General features: G+C 39.4%; 1 protein-coding gene and 1 pseudogene across 1 annotated transcript in view; both read left to right on the top strand.

Annotated features, from left to right (window-relative positions):
• LOC132095484 (uncharacterized) overlaps positions 1–9,020 on the top strand; it is a 33,222-nt pseudogene extending 24,202 nt beyond the window's left edge.
• LOC132109802 (microtubule-associated tyrosine carboxypeptidase-like) overlaps positions 6,363–18,121 on the top strand; it is a 383,617-nt gene continuing 371,858 nt past the window's right edge. The window contains exon 1 of the mRNA XM_059516161.1: positions 6,363–6,366. The gene's annotated coding sequence lies outside the window, so the exon portion shown is untranslated. The remainder of the gene's footprint in view (positions 6,367–18,121) is intronic.

Genomic DNA, 18,121 nt, shown 5'->3' on the forward strand with positions numbered 1-18,121 from the left:
AGCCCGTTTGGGGCAGAAGACGTCACTGAAGGGGGCGTAGCAGGTAGGGATGGCGATGGATTGGTTTTTTACTGGGCTCTCTATTAAAGTGGAACAAACTGGAAGAGGTTCAGGGGAAGATGTGGCCGGAACTGGACAACCTGAGATGCAGCTCTTGAAACAGGTGTCGCCCCACTTCAGGACTTTGCCCGTCTTCCAGGAGATTATGGGATTGTGCTGCTCTAACCACGGGCGCCCTAGAATCACGTCAGCGGTGGATTCCTCCAGAACCAGCAGATGGATTTGCTCATGATGGAGTAGTTCGGCTTGGAGGGAAATGGGACCCACACTATGACGCACGCATCTTCTACTTAACGGTTTGCCGGTGATAGTGTGGACTTGGTAGGCTGACAGCGTTGCCGTGGTAGCGAGTTTGATGTGGCTGAACACTTGATGCCACACTGAACACTCGGGAGGCTGAGGAGTAACAGACGGAAGGGTTTATTAATAGACACAAGCAGAGGAGCAGGTAGTGTTGGGTAGAGTGATGAATGGATCCGTGAGAGCTGGGTGAAGACATCAGAGGAGGGAGGTGAACCACACACACGCACACTGGGGATCTTGATCTTTGAAGAATCGCTGGAGAGAGGTAAGTAGATGAAGAGTTAGTCCTTTGAGTTAGCATACAGGTAAGACCTTGTCGCGAATGAGACCGGACACTGATTGAGTGCGTGTGTGTGGTATTTATGGTGCCGAGGTAATTGGTGAATGAAGAGGATCAGGTGGAAGTGCTCAGTACTCAGGTGAGGGCGTGCGTTGTGAATGAGTGGAGGTGGAACCTGGCGTGTTTGTAACAATGGGGTTTACCAATGACTAGTCACATGACTATCAGAAAACTATCTATTTTCATCTCAATCCCTCTTTTTTTGGGAAAATGTTGTTTGTGGAATTAATACATAAAGCAGTGCAAGTGTAAAGAAAAATGTACTGGTGCTTTTAATTCCAGTTAAAACAAATGTTGTTTTGAAACTTTGAAACTCAGGTAGACCGAGCTAAATCCTAAACTCTTCGTAGCCCATTGAAAAAGGCATTACAATTTACTTTAAACAAAGTAATACCACTTGGAGGGCAAGTGACATTGACCAAATGACAATCAAAAAATAAATAATAGAATAAATAAAATTGCAATAAATATGGCTATGTTTATAATGGCAAAATACTTTTTATTCTAATTTATTTTTTATTTTCAAGTTTTCAAAGCTGTAGACATAAAATAACAAGTAACATCAATTTCTTATATACTCTGTAAAAACATTAGGACTCTTTTGAGAATATTTTGCTGCCTCCTGACCTGGAGGCCTTGAAATGCACAGACGGTGCTATATCAAAACTCATGACATCGGTCAGTGTACGGAAACTTAAGTGCAATTGATTCATGCAAGGAAATTATGTAGGCATACAAGCTACTGTAGTTTACCACAGATGTAAACTTTTAGTTAAAATCCAGACTAAAATTCTTTGGCAGGACCTTAAATGAACAGTTCATGCTCAAAAAGCCTACAAATATCACTGAGCTGAAGTAGTTCATAAATGGAGTGGGTCAACAATGTTTTTAAAATAATTGTGGGCAATTGGTTGCATTAATTGCCGCTAATGGGGGTGTAACAAGTTTAAAAAAAAAATAATAATAATAATAATTCACAGAGGATATTATATAACACTAAAGATAAATTAATACTGTATATATCACTCAGTCCAATTAAATTAAACTCCTAAAATTGGCAGTGCTTAAATGTTACACCTTACAAATATACACTGTTACTACATGTTCAGCTAAACAAATCACCATTACCTTTACAAAGATATTGTTTCCATGAGGCAACCAAAACCATGTTTTAATCCTTGTTTGGATAAGTGTGTTCTTTCTGTTGTGTTAACATTTCCAAATCAACCTGGCTGTTTGTCACCAATTTTCACAAACGCTTAAGCCACATCAAGTGTTCAGGCTCTAACCATTGTAGTTTTGACTTGATAAACTCTCTGTTTATCTTGCCTCTCACAAATTAGTGAATCAAGTAAAGACGATTGAACTTGAAACCTTAAACTTATTCTAAATACTGCCACTAATATTTGTGTACTGTTTATTAACCTATCAAAATTAATCAGACATACCAATAAAAAATAAAAAAAATAAAGAAAAATAAAGAAAGTAAGAAAACAGAGCACATTTGGTAGGGTTAGCAAATTATCAGATCGTGCATTACATTTATGGTGAATATTTATAGGAATAGCTCTACCAAAATGTATAGTTCACTCACACATTTGTTGCTCACTCACTCACTCACTCACTCAGTCAGTCAGTCAGTCAGTCATTCAGTCACTCACTCACTCACTCACTCACTCACTCACTCACTCACTCACTCACTCACTCACTCACTCACTCACTCATACACAAATAAATATGCAAAGCATCTTCAGCCACTTCTAGAGAAATGTTAAAATTATTATTATCATTATTATTTTAAGTTATTGATGAACAATGATCTTATTAAATAGTTATCAATGACTATTGTTCCCTCTTTAGTACATTGCACCAACGCGTCTGTAATCTTAAGTGTGTCAGGCATGTTTTTTTTTTTTTAAGAATTAATTAAATTTTTTTTTGCTCAGATTGGAGAAGAGAAAGATCCTCCGCCCTCATTTCTGTAATTGTCTCTCAAAGTTCAGTAGGTACATTAGAGATATTTTTAGGAAAAGGTACTATTTGTTGGTGACTTAAAAAAAAGTAAAAAAGTATTAAGATGGGATAGTAAAGATTTTTGGGATAGTAAAGTTTCCACTGAATTTACATTTTGGCAGGAGGTAGTATGTCATTTCTGTTCTTCCCGCTGACTGATTTTTTTTGTTTGTTTGTTTGTTTGAAAACTATAGACACTACTTTTTTGGCATACTTTTTTATTATATATATATATATATATATAGTAGAAGATACATTCAAATGCAGAGATCTTTCCACCTCAGTACCTGGGCATTAGTGATCATAGACATAAGGAACAACCATAGTCAGATTGTGCGTCAGATTTGAAGCTGAAGCACAGTTGTGTAAACAGTTAAACTATTGAGCTTCACAAAGTCAGTATAATGTAAATATGTTTTTTTTTTTTTTTAGTCACTACCTTAAAATAAGGTGTTATTTAGCTCAGTTCACTTCACTTCATCATGCTGTCAGTTTCTTTGATATGTGCAACTAAACTTCAGAGAAATAAAAGAGAGTGACCGGACTTAGGCCTGAGTTATTCATTTGTTGAGTTATTCATTTGGCCTGTACTTTGCCCGAGGCACTGGGCAGGTCTGCTCTCTCATGGGTGAAATGTATGATTCACGTGGACCTAGACCTGCTAGACTATATGACAAAGCACAGAGTCCACAAACAGGTCTGAGAGGGTGAAGGGGTTCACAGATGGAAGCCTGAGGTTTCAGACAACTCCCCTTCATATGTTTTATTAAAACTTTTAAGGGGAGACACTGTAGACAAAAACACAGTTTTTTCATGCACCTGTCAAGTTTGAGATTTTGGGCTTTTTGGTTTTTCATAGTGTTTTTTTTTTTCAGACAAGTGGAAAGAAAACATCCAAGAGACACTGTTAAGTACTTCTTTTATAGTACTTTATCTATTTGTGTCAATAGATTTAAGTTACAATACTTATTTTTAAAGGCGGTTTTCTCAAAATAAGTTTTTTTTCGCTCCTACACTGAGCCATAAATCTCCAGTCTTCCACCTCTTCAGTAGCACTTACACACACACACACACACACACACACACACAAACACCAAATTTAACATTTTTATTCCTGTCTATATACTGAAGGTTTTTTACAGAGGGATTTGTTAAAACAGTCATGGCCAAAAATATTGGCATGGTAAATATGATCAAAGAAGGCTGTGAAAATTAATCTGCATTGTTAATACTTTTGATCTTTTATTTAAAACATTCACAAAAATGTATACTTTCATTTGATAATAAGAATTTAAAATGGGGGGAAATATCATTATGAAATAAAGATTTTTCCAAATACTCGTTGGACACAATTATTGGCACCCCTAGAAATTCCCTAGAGTAAAAAAAAATGCATCTTGTTTTAAGAATCTTTAGATATTTTGATTGCAAACAACACAACAAAATACTAAGTTTTTTTTGCAATGCAGGTACATTCATTTATTGCATATATTTTCATCATGCAGACACTGTGAAAGTGATCAAAACAGCATGTCTGCACTCTGCACTCACACACCTGGACCATAACAACACGTATGTTAGGATGTTGTTTGTGGACTTCAGTTCAGCATTTAACACCGTCATTCCCTCCAAGCTGACCACAAAACTTGGAGACCTGGACAGTAACACCTCCCTTTGCAACTGGATTATGGACTTTCTGACCAACAGGCCTCAGCATGTTCAGTCAGGCCACACCCACTCCACCACCATCACACTTAACACTGGCATACCACAGGGCTGTGTGCTGAGCCCATTCCTTTACTCCCTTTACACCCACGACTGCAAGCCTGTGCATGGATCCAACTCCATCATTAAGTTTGCAGATGACACCACGGTGATTGACCTCATCACAGACAACGATGAGACTGCCTAGATGGAAGAGGTACAGTACCTGGCCACATGGTGCGCTGACAATAACCTGCTCCTTAACAGCAATAAGACTAAGGAGCTCATTGTGGACTTCAGGAAGAAGAAAGGAAGCACGCATGACCCCATCCACATTAATGGGATGGTTGTTGAACGTGTCTCCAGCTTCAAGTTCCTGGGAACCACCATCTCGGAGGAACTGTCCTGGGCCACAAACACCTCCAGCCTGGTCAAGAAGGCTCACCAGCGCCTTTTCTTCCTCAGGATACTGAAGAGTCTGATATGGGAACTGCTCAGTGGCTGACCGCAAGGCACTGCAGAGGGTGGTGAAAACTGCCCAACGCATCACAGGGACACCACTTCCTGCTCTTGAGGACATCCAGAGGAAACGCTGTCTACGACGAGCTCGCAGCATCCTCAAGGACTCTTCTCACCCTGACCATGGACTGTTTAACTAAAAGCTGTCTCCTTGCTGAACTCTGCCCTCTGACACCCCTCAACACCCCCCACACCACACACACAGACTCCTCCCCCTCTTCAACACTACATCTGACTGATTTATTTATTTATAACAAGCAAAAAACAGTAACTTGTTATTACTTGCACTACTGTCTGTTCATCCAGGAACACTGAATAATCCATTTGCACACTGAAATATTTTCTATGCACTTTACTGTGCATTGCAATAGTGTAATTATGTTCATATGTTCATAGTTCTGCCTATAGTGTACATACACTTTTACATAATCCATCTGTATAGTATGTTCATAGTACACCTATCTGTATATCATGCTAATAGTATTTAAAATCTGTAAATTATGTCCATAATACTTATCTGTATAGTTATTGTTCATATTATAGACCTTGTATATTCTGTACTTACTGCTTATTGCACTTCTGGTTAGATGCTAACTGCATTTCGTTGCCTTGTACCTACATGTGCAGTGACAATAAAGTTGAATCTAATCTAATCTAATCTAATGTCCTTTTATATAGGTTACTTTAGATAAAGAAGCTACATTAATTAAAAAGTAGGGCGTTACATTTACATCAGGATACTATTTATTTATTTATTTATTTTTTTAGACAGCTGTATGCAGAGCGGTAAGGAAAGGGTCTCGCTATCATGCTCTTTCTTATAATATTCATATGGTTTCTTTGGCAAAAACCTGTCAGAAATAAAGCTGATTATGCAGTAGAAGGATGCCAGATCAAGGGTAGTTTGAGATATATGCAGTAACCACCACCATAGTTGTTAAATTTAGTCTGGCATTTTTATTTCCTACAAATACAAAAGCAACAGTTATTATTTTTCCTGTTGGATTTTAATATTCTTCCAATACTCTGTATTGTTGCCAACTCCTCTTCATCTGTTCTTCATTGATATTGAATGATATTTATTTAATATGTCAAATGTTAGTAAAGTCACAGCCATGGCCGTAGCCAGGCGTTTGAAAATTAGTGAGGTCCAGGGGGTTTCTATGTTAACCCCCTTATTATAGAACTAATGTACTCTAACACTTAAAAAGAGACAGAAATGTAGATGTTTTTGCAGGGATGTTCATTTTTAAATCATACCCTATTTATTGCATCAAAGTTTGTTAATACAATATTTATGGGGTGGATAATAGTGCCAATTGTTTATTCTTCATGCAACCATACATATTGCCCACCAAACGTGTTATTTTCGGATAGTCAAGATTACAAAAGACAATACCTGACAGTCAGCTCCAGTAGTGCAGAAGGTCAAATGTGTGTCATACATATTTTGAAGTGAACGGCCCAGGTTCGAATCTGCCTTTTGGCGAACATTTTTCACCCTTTTCAAATTTCAAATTACATCAGAAAAGTATTTATTTTCAATGAAAATGAAGTAAATAATCAAAAAGTTAAAAAGAACGTATTGGGTAGGGTAAGGGTAGGTGTAGGGAGGGCTTTATTGTCCCAATAAGGTGGCAGACATTAAATTATTGCATTCTTTTTTATAAAGTACTACAATACTGAGGTGCAGATAATTGCCACTGTTTGCAGTAAGTAGTATAAATAGCAGAAAATCCAGCTATTTTAACATAGTATAAATAGAATCTATGGATATTTTCACTTAGTGTAAATAGCATATCACAAAAAAATGCTGCTATTTGCACTTAGTGTAAATAGCTGCCTTTTTTTATTACTGCCAGACTAATGCGGGTGATGCAATGTTACCATTTTATTTTCTAACATGAAAAATTTACAGAGTTCCGCACATCGGTGACCTCATAGCTGGCTACGGGCCTAATTCTATTTATACTACGTTAAAATTTTACTACTTATTGCAAAAGATGGCAATTACCTGCACCTCAGTATTGTAGTACATTGTAAAACAGTATGCAATATTAACTTATTGAGTGTAAAGTTAAATTTTAATTCAAATTAATAAATGGATACCACCCTACTGGGACAATAAAGCCCTCCATACACCTATCCTAACCCTACCCGATACTCAGAGGTGGAAAGTAGCGAATTAAATTTACTTGCGTTACTGTAATTGAGTAGCTTTTTTGTGTACTTCTACTTTTTAAAATAATTTTTAAATTCTGTAATTTTACTTTTACTAAGTGTATTTTGTTTGAAGTATTGTACTTCGCTACATTTTAAAACACATTATTTACTGAGTAAAAATAAATAAACAATTGCTCCCTGGAAACTACTGCAGTAAATAATGGGCAGAAGGGCAAACTGGGGCTAAAATCACAAGAAAGATGCAGACGGACAAAACTAACCACCCAATCCAGTTTGGGCCCTTAGAGTTTTTGTTGAGCACTCTGGCCCATTTCCGCACTTAGAGCAGCTCTTTTGAATGCTTCAGAGGCCGTTTTAAAGTGCTGCTGGTGACAAAGCAGGATAGTGGATGCTGTACTGTATAAGATTTCTATTCAAACTGAAAGCATAAATATAGGCCATCCCATGCTGTTTTCAAAGCAATTGAAAAAAAATGCAATTGAAAAAAAATGAAGTACTTAATTGTAACAACAAATTTCTTCATGAGCTACAAAGTAAATGTCTGAATGGGTTGTTTTTTTTTTTTTTACATATTGCCCCGGCTGAAGCGTCCCACAGGTAGAGATCTACTCTGACTTTCAGTCCAGTTTCATTATGATTCAGACTTGCTTTGTTGTACTATAGGGAATTTTTTCCCATTTGAACACACAATGCACTTTGTTGCATTTGTGGCATCAGGCAAAAGAAATGTGCTAACCCTTGCTGTTGCACAAAAGTCAAAACATTGAGAATTTCCAAGACATTGTGACAAAACCTATTTCATTGTGCAAAATATAATATTCTGTAGAATAAAGCATAAAATTAATTTGAGTAATATTTATTTTTAACCAACAAATTTTTTCTCTATTTTCCCTCTCAAACATATCAGTATCTTCCCCTTCCACATCCGCACTCAGCAATTCAAAATTGTTCTCAGTTCTGTCAGGTCCGACAGGAATGCAGATCTATAGTGTAAAAAAAATAGTCTGGTGAAATCTAAACAATGCCATATTTTATATTTGTCTTGCAGTGTCCCTGGCCAACGCAGACATGATGGTGGAGTTTTGGTGATAACATTTTCTGTATACACTGAAATCTCTCTTTTGGTGACCAACACTCCACCAATATGGTACCAGAGTATCTCAACAGCCTCACTAGAGGGTAGATCAGAACCTTGGCAGTATTTGCTGAATGCACTTTTGTCTCAATTAGTACCATCTTCCTGATGACAGTGGAGCACAACGTGGAAATCCTGCGTCCACTGCATAAAGACACTCTTGTGACACAAAATTACACCCTGTTGCTAATTCTCTTATCCTGGTCTGGCAGCTTCTTACTGGCAATACCTCCACTCATGCTAAGTAACAGCTTCACGTTAGAGTACAATGAATGCAGCAGCAAGTGCAACTATGCACCCTTACTAATCGGACATCAGTTGCCTCCAGATGCAAACATCCTTCTGCTGTTTCCAGCCTTTGATTTCAGTTTACCGGGTGGAACATTAGCCATCAATATCCTGTCCTTCACCAGTATCAGTAGATACTCCAGCAAACAGAAGCTGCTCTCTAAGGGAAGTCTTGGCAAGGATGCAGGAGCTGTTGGGTGTTCCCACAGGCCCTCTTTTTCTGATATCAAAGCAGCTAAAACAATTGGAGTCCTCACCTTTGCTTTCACAGACTCATTCTCTCCTATCACAGTATTTGTGCTGGGGAACGTAGTGGAATACACCTGGTGCAACTTCTCCTTTTTTGCATTTTGGATTCTGATGAGAAATAGCTGCTGAAATGTGATTATTTACAATGCGCGGAACCACAGTTTTTTGGAAAGGGCTGACCCTGCTCTTTCAGCAGGACAGATCGCAACCTCACTCAGAGAATAGCTGATTTTTTTTTTTTTTTGTACAGGAGCTGGATAAAGGCTGGCTCTGACTTCACTTCGTTTACATCCTGTCACATTTGCCTTGAGAGATTAACAGTTTGCTTTCCAGAATCTCTTTCACAAACAGTCCAGGGACAACAAAAAGCATCATTTCAGGGATTGTGGCATTTGTCATTGTTTTACAGAGAATTATAGTCTTTATTAGAATATCCCTGCAGTTATATCTTTTTTATTCAGTGCAGAATATCAGAACAAGAGATATCACCCACAGAGAAATGCCTTATTGTTTGTTTTGCATATTCAGCATAATTCTGTGAAGTATGTGAGACATTTTTGAATGTGATTTATAAAAACAATTAAACTTTTGAAAGAGTTCTATTTGTATCTATAGTAATCTGGCTCAAAAAAAGTGTAATTACGTAAATTCACATAAACAAACCACACAAAATTAACATGTGCAGTAATATCAAATTTACATGTGAAATCTGGTTTTGGAATGGTTTTTGGGACGGTGTTAATATGTAAAAATCATCTGATCACATATGAACACTTGAAAAAAGAAAAAAGTGATCATATGTGGAAACGTGATCACATGGGTTTCACACAATTCCCACGTTCCAAAACCATGGGTGCGTTCGCGGAGTTGAAAACGGAGCAGTCAAGCCAGACACTTTCTGCTTTCATGCGGTGTTTGCATATACTTGATCACAGATTAAGTGAATGTGACGAGTGGGGCGGGGCCGAGAGCCGTGGGAACGGAGCAAGGCCGGTGGAGTGATTGGGATATGAGCGATACCTGGGGCCCGTTTTCACTAAGGAGGTTCAACCAACTCTGAGTTTAAACTTGAACTCTAGTTGACTTACCCTGAAATGGGAAACTCTGAGTTTTTGGTTACAGAACAGCAGAAATGAGTTGGTTTAATCAACTCTAAATTGACTGACCCCGTGTTAAGCGTGTGCGCACCACAACTATAAAAAGCCATTATCAATGGAGCACCAATATTACGATTCACCATGGCAACATCTCCCGCCAAAAATCCATCTACATACTTCCTACTCAATGCAAATATAATTATACTCAGTGTTGTAATTTCACAGGTGAAAACTGTCAGGACGTTAGATTAATGAACTAATAGCTAATCATTTTATGGTATCTCATGGCCAAAAAATAAATATAAAATAATAAATATTAATAATAATATTTCAAGTGCATTTTTCTTATTTTACGAATGATCTGCCAGTAAGAAAAATACGGCAGTGGCTATTTACACTAAGTGGAATTAACATACTTTCTTAGCGATAGATCCTATTTACAGTAGGGCAAGTAGCTCTAGATGCTATTTACAGAAAAATTGTACAGTGAAAACCGTGATATATTATATTTACCATGTAAAAGTAGCAGTTCTTTGCAACAGACTAAATGTAAATAATAATTAGATGCTAGTTATACTTTATACTGGCAGATACATACTAGGCCCATGTGCACCTCACTATTGTTATACATTAACATGATGCAATAATAACAGATTGTAAATTGTTATATTTATTACAATTATAAATAGTTGCATCATTATTTAACACTCGTTAGGCACTTTACTTCCACTTTTAGAACATTTTGTTCATTTTTATTGAAAATAAATTCTAATGTGACATGTGATGTGAAAAGTGAGAAGAACGAGCTCTGCAAAAGCCGGAATCTAACCCAATCAATTGCGTTACAAGCTAGTTTTCCGTGCCCAAAACATTACTGCCTACACCATTGAAGCTGGTATTCACATGTGTCATTTTTAACCTTATGTGTCGATGGAGGGCGGAGCTACAGTAGAATTGCACTTAGTAATGGACACTCAGAATAATCTTGTTTTCCATTTGCATTAAGATTATTTATATTACCACACTTGCATATAATTTTACTTAAGTAAAATGCACTTAATTTAGACCCCCCCCCCAAGAAACAAGACTAAGTATCTTATATCATTTTCTTATATAGAAAATCAATCTTTACTTTATTAAAAAAAAAAAAAATTATATTTGTACTTGGGGGGTGGTAAAAAAAACACTTAGTAAGAAGAGCATTTTTACAGCGTGCATCAATGAAGTGTTTAAAAAGGGTGAGGAGACCGAAAGAAACTCTGGGTTTACCAAAGAGAACCTGCTCCTGACCAGGTTAGGTTCATAGAGTAAGTTACCATGGTAACTGACTCTGAGTATAAGTTAGCTCTCTTTCAGAAACGGGCTTGACTTACACTACTTTCTTGGGTACACTACTTTCTGTTTGTGTGCAACAGTCGTCCGGGAGGGACTGTCACGTTGTTATGTGTTTATTTTTGTTATTAAACGTACAGTATGGAATTTTTGGCCACCAGGGGTCACTCAATCAAAATAATAACATAAGACGTACTTTGATGACGTCGGGAAAGAGCGTAGGCTCATGGGAGTTGTTGTTCATTGGAACACGCGCTCTGTCGCTCCCCACATTCCTCACTCATTTTAACTGGATGCGTGGCGCAAGCGTCTCAGCTGCGTGGCCTGTCAGTTTTTAATTCGGCTCCCATGTTAATAGGTTAGAGCTTGCAGACTGCCTGAGACGCACGGCTCAAGGCGCGCGGAAAACGCGTGCTTGCTAGAAATAGAACCGACGCCTATTTTTCACGCGACACGCGCGCGTGTTGGAAGCGTTTCCAGGCAAAATATAATAGGAAAATATGTTTATATGTAATTTTGTACACAAATACATATTAATTCATGACATTTTGATGTTTGAAAGTCTATAGGTTGACATAAATTCAGATATAAATGTAATTTAAAAAATAAATAAATAATTATCGATTTTCAAATATTGCACCTGGCAAACATAGTCTATTTTGCCGTCAATACTGTTGACGGTGTCCTTTATCAGTAGGCTTTATATTTATGTTCAACATGAAGTATAGATATTGTTGTCATGAAGACAGACAATATCAGATCAGACCCCTATCAAATCAATATTCCATCTAGCTAGTAGTAATATATGTTAAAAAAAACATGGTTGCCTTTCGTTAATAATTATAATTACGTTTATACTATGATATCGAACAAGATAGGGAACTGCATTTGAAGCTACTTTATCCAGTTAGATATAGAACGCATGTAGATTAACATTATACTCTACATGAGAGCTAGTCCGTCTGCGTTTTACACAAGACATCATAGTTTCACAAAATATACGAATAGATACAGTTAGCTGATGCATACCTGTTTATTAGAATGCAAGCATCTCTCTGTAGTTTCAGCTTGTCACGAAGCTCTCTCTATCTTGGAAATGCAACTCCAATATTTACCCGTGTCTTGTTTGTTCTCTTGTCCCAAAACCTTCTCAGGTCATTTATTTCACCCGTACGTTTGCGCTTCACAGAACGTGCAGGCAAAGCATAATCATGATCCATAACTAAGTTATTGATTGAGGTATAAATACGAATATAAACAATATAAATATAAAATATAATAGTCTCGATCAAGGCTAGCTACTACTTTTTCTTCATCTCGTCTTTGCTTCTGTTCACCTTTGTATTTGGCGGTTCCGCAGGAAGTTAGATAAACTAGAGGGGTCAAAGTTTATATGACGCCATAGACGGGCGACAAAACGGAAATAAAGAAACGTGCCGTGTCTTCTAATTAAACTATAATTTTCTCTGGATTTGAAAGTTCGTGGAAACTTTCGGGATAATGTAAGTACACAACTAAAAAATATATATAACATAGATATAGTGATATCTGCTATTTTTAAAGCAGAAAAATTACATATTGCGCCTTTAAAGTTTAATTTGATTGTCAAAAAAAAAAAAAAATCTCCTCCTCCGATCTCCTCCGTGGGACGCGAGACAGACTATTGCTCATTTCCCAATCACTCCACTGGCCTAGCTCCATTCCCACGGCTCTCGGCCCCGCCCCAGTCTTCACAGTGAATTAATCAGAATCAGAAAGAGCTTTATTGCCAAGTATGCTTGCGCATACAAGGAATTTGTTTTAGTGATATAAGCTTCCAGTACACAGAGACAACAACACACAGACAAAAAAATAATAATTAGGCAAATAAATAAGTGTATAAACAATTGTGCTATAAATGATAATGGAATAGGATTGAGTAAGATGCATGGATGTACTAGGATGGAGGGGTAACAAATAAATATAAGGATATTGCACATTTTTATTGTATAAGCATATGTGGGGAACATTTAATTGTTCATGAGGTAGATTGCCTGGGGGAAGAAACTGTTCTTGTGCCTGACTGTTCTGGTATTTGCGGCTCTGAGGCCGGCCAGATGGCAAAAGTTCAAAGATGGGGTAACTTGGATGTGAGGGATCCAGAGTGATTTTCTGAGCCCTTTTCTTCACTCTGGATGTATACAGTTCTTGAAGGGTGGGCAGGGGAGCACCAATAATCCTTTCAGTAGTCCGAACAGTTCTCTGTAGTCTTCTGATGTCTGATTTTGTTTCTGAACCAAACCAGAGAGTTATTGAAATACACAGTACAGACTCAGTGATGGCTGAGTAGAACTGTTTCAGGAGCTCCTGTGGCAGGTTTAACTTCCTCAGCTGGCGAAGGAAGTATAACCTTTGTTGGGCCTTTTTCACAATGGAGTCAATGTGATTGTCCCACTTCAGGTCCTGAGAGATGGTGATTCCCAGGAATCTGAATGACTCCACTGCAGTCACAGTGCTGTTCATGATGGTGAGTGGGGAAAGTGCAGGGGGGTTTCTCCTAAAGTCCATGATCATCTCCACAGTTTTTAGCGTGTTCAGCTCCAGGTTGTTAAGACTGCACCAGACAGCCAGCTGCTCAACCTCCTGTCTGTAAGCAGACTCATCACCGTCCTGGATGAGGCCGATGACTGTAGTGTGGTCTGCAAACTTCAGGAGCTTGACAGAGGGGTCTTTAGACGTGCAGTCGTTGGTGTACAGGGAGAAGAGCAGAGGGGAGAGAACACATCCCTGAGGGGCACCAGTGTTGGTGGAGCAGTCTCACAAACTGTTGCCTATCTGTCAGAAAGCTGGTGATCCACTGACAGATAGAGCTAGGAACAGAGAGCTGGGTCAGTTTGGTCTGAAGGGCTGTTGGGATGATGGTGTTGAAAGCCGAACTAAAGTCCACAAACAGGATCCTCACATAAGTCCCTGTTTTTTTTCCAGATGTTGCAGGATGAAGTACAATCTCATGTTGATTGCATCATCCACGGACCTGTTTGCTCGGTAAGCAAACTGCAGGGGGTCCAGTAAGGGTCCAGTGATGTCCTTCAGGTAAGCCAGAACCAGTTTTTCAAATGACTTCATGACGACAGATGTTAGAGCCACAGGTCTGTAGTCGTTAAGTCCTGTTATCTTGGGTTTCTTTGGAATGGGGATTATTGTGGACCGTTTGAAGCAGGAAGGCACTTCACACAACTCCAGGGATCTGTTGAAGATCTGTGAAAAGATGGGGGCCAGATGGTCAGCACAGATTTTCAGACAGGCTGGTGTAACGCCATCTGGGCCTGGTGCTTTTTTTCTTTTGTTCTTCTTGAAGACCTGGCGCACATCATCTTCACAGATTTGAAGAGCAGGAGGTATGGAGCGGGGGATTGCAGGAGGTGTTAACGGATGTGTAGGGAGATGGTCAGAATGGGTGTTGGGGGTTTCAAATCTTCAATAAAACTCATTCAGGTCATTAGCAAGTCGTTGATTAGCCTCAGTGCAAGAGGATGGTGTCTTGTAGTTAGTGATGGCTCTCAGTCTTCTCCAAACTGAAGTTGAGTCGTTGGAAGTAAACTGGTCTTCCAACTTTTTAGCGTAGGTTTTTTTATAGCCGCTCTAATCTCTTTGTTCAGTGTGTTCCTGGCCTGATTGTACAAGACTCTGTCCCCATTTCTGTAGGCATCCCCTTTGGCCAGACGAAGATGTCTGAGTTTTACTGTAAACCATGGCTTAGCAATGTTGAATGTTAAGTAAGTCCTGGTAGGAATGCATATATCCTCACAGAAACTAATATAGGATGTTACAGTCTCTGTGAGTTTGTCCAGATCGGTGGTAACAGCTTCAAAAACACTCCAATCAGTGAGGTCAAAACAAGATTGTAAATCCTGCTGGTCCATCCTGTTTCGCTGGTCCATCTCTTTGTCCATCTAACAGTCTTTACTACAGGTTTAGCAGATTTAAGTTTCTGCTTGTAGGTCGGTATAAGATGAACCAGACAGTGATCAGAACGTCCCAAAGCTGCTTGAGGAACAGAGTGATATGCATCCTTTATTGTGGTGTAACAGTGATCCAATATATTAAGGTCTCTGGTGGGACATGTAACATGCTGTCTGTATTTTTGCATTTCTACATCAGGACAGCACATCTTCTTTAACACAGTTACATCTGTACACCACCGCTCATTGATGTAAAGGCATGTCCCGCCGCCACGCGTTTTCCCCGTTGATTCTGCTTCGCGATCCGCTCTAAACAGCTGAAAGCCCGGCAGATGGAGCGCGCTGTCCGGTATGGCGTCATTCAGCCAGGTTTCCATGAAACACAGAGCAGCACAGTGTGAGAAATCCTTATTTGTGCGAGAAAGGAGAAGGAGTTCATCCGTTTTTGTTAGGTAGAGAGTGGAGATTTGCGAGATGGATGCTAGGCAACTCCCGTTCGCTTCCCCCGTCTGCGCGTCCTGGAGCGTTTGATCAGTGCTGCTGCTCCTCCGATAACAACGTTCAGTAGAACGTCTGAATAATTTAAATCTGGTTAAAGATCTTGTGGTGTGTTCTGCCGAATGTTCAGCAGTTCATCCCTGGTGAAACTGATCGTGTTTGTTAAACAAAAAAACAGGAAAAACTAACAAAAAACAGTACAAACACTGGAGAGCCAAGCACTAAAGCAGCCATGTGCGGCGCCATCGAGTCCAAGTGTTCCAATATTTGTCATATGCAAATGCAATATTTGTCATATACACAGACGTTTCAGAAACATTTCCATGAGAAACATAAACACTTTTATATACTTTTATATATAAGTTCAACATAATCATATATACTATTTAAATACTAATAAAGTGGGGGTATATATGGTTTTGTCACGGGTGACAAAAACCCTCAGCGAGTGGAACCTTCATGACGAGTCATGAGATTTGTGTGCGACACATCCCACTCCGGTTCCGGGTGTGGCAGCAACATCGTCCGGCCTGATTAGCACTAACCAGGCGGCAAGGAAGTCGACCGGAAGTTGAAGTCGGCCGCGTGCCGCCATCTTGTAGCAGAACTTCACTTGCGTTAGCATTCCCATTGACTCCCATTCATTTTGGTGTCACTTTGACAGCGAATAACTTTACATCTGAGGCGTTTAAAGACTCTGTTTGTCCATTATTTATTTCTAAAGATACATGACAATGTATAAAGGGCTCCATTACCTTCTATGTTACATTATGGCCCCGTAGAAACAGTTTTTGTAAAAATAGGCTAACGATTGCGTCATAACCACTCGACTCTCTGTCGCATTACCGTACAGACAGGAGGAGAAGCTCGCAGGCAATTAACTTAATATGGTGTACTGGCGTTACATTTTAAAATACTATACAAAATAATTAATCAGAATACTTACTCCTGCTCACTCACTCCAAAGAACTTCCTGCTCAAGCTCGCCGTCTCTGCAAGATTAACGATGGCAGTTTTCACGCACAGCTACTAGAAGATTTACATCTGTCAGACAGGTTGCTGACGTCATCAAGCTTAGTTTGATTCTGCGCGTCAGAAACGGAAGTGCTAAAAAATGCTAAAAATGGGCTTCACTTGTCTCAATTGAGTTCAATTGAGTTACTGTCTATGGCGCTAACGCACTGCAGGTGTGAGAGAGAGAGGAGCAGCGTTCACACAGGCTTCTTGCTTTACAAGTCAGAGCAGTTTTGGGCACAAGCTTGCTCGGGGAAGTTGAAAAGGTTCCCTATTGAAGTTGTCTGCATTAGGAGTGTACTTGGCTGTGGTGAAGCTTCGTTGGGGTGAAGGCCACCCATTGAAGTCTGCTGGAACAGAGTTTGCTTGTGGGAATCTGCTGGACTGATTTATCGATTGGATCTGCGCTGGGAAGGGAGAGAGAAAGATAAGTGAATTGATTCCGTCTTATAAATATTCGAAAAGCTTGAAGAGGATACAGTGGATGTAAATCTAACTGTTGGGGAAGCTATGTGTTTCAGAGTGTGCTGAAGAGGAATTGAGGATTGAATATCTCCCACGGGAGTGTAATGAATGGATTGAGGCCTCTGATCAGCCCTGCTGTGAGTGAATTGCAGTGCTTTTGCCTTATTGTTACACATTGATTCATTGCTGTGGATTTGCGGTGAACACGAGTGTGGTGTGCTTTTGCTGAGAAGCGGTCCCAACCCTTGCTAATAAAACCCTTGCTAATGAAAAGTTATGATACTTGCTCTCCATTAGAATCCCAGAGTGATACAGCTGAGCTGGTGAGGTATCTTCTTGTGTTATCCTCTCTTGGACTGTCTGGGCTCTGAGTACTATACTGCCTCGCTGAAATCTCCTCTTAAACCACTCTCTCTGTTTGTGAGCTCTAGGAAGGAACATATTGCTGTGGGGAAAATCCTTGCCTTCTTACTCACTGTTTGAGTCCTGGAAGCATGCAGCATCGCTGGTGAAGTAAGCTTTGAAAACATTCTTTATCTATTGTGCCCCGACGAAAGTATTCTGTACTGAGAAGACTTCTTACCTCCCTGCTGACCATCTGAGTCTGGAAGAATGCAGCATCGCTGGTGAAGTAAGCTTTTAAATCACTATTTCTCTAATGTGCCCTGACAAAAGTATTCTGTACTGCGAAGGATCCTTACCTGTCTACTCACCGTCGGAGTCCTGAAGAATGCAGCATCGCTGAGGAAGTAAGCTTTTAAGTCACTTTCTCACTCACGTGCACCGACACAAGTATCCTGTGCTGAGAAGACTTCTTACCCCCCCCCCCCCCCCTACTTACCGTCTGAGTCCGGACGTCAAGCATCGCTGAAGAAGTAAGCTTTTAACCCATTCTTTCTCTAATGTGCCCCGACGAAAGTATTCTGTACTGCGAAGGATCCTTACCTGTCTACTCACCGTCGGAGTCCTGAAGAATGCA

The sequence above is a fragment of the Carassius carassius genome, chromosome 2, assembly GCF_963082965.1.
Source record: "Carassius carassius chromosome 2, fCarCar2.1, whole genome shotgun sequence".
Classification (NCBI taxonomy): domain Eukaryota; kingdom Metazoa; phylum Chordata; class Actinopteri; order Cypriniformes; family Cyprinidae; genus Carassius; species Carassius carassius.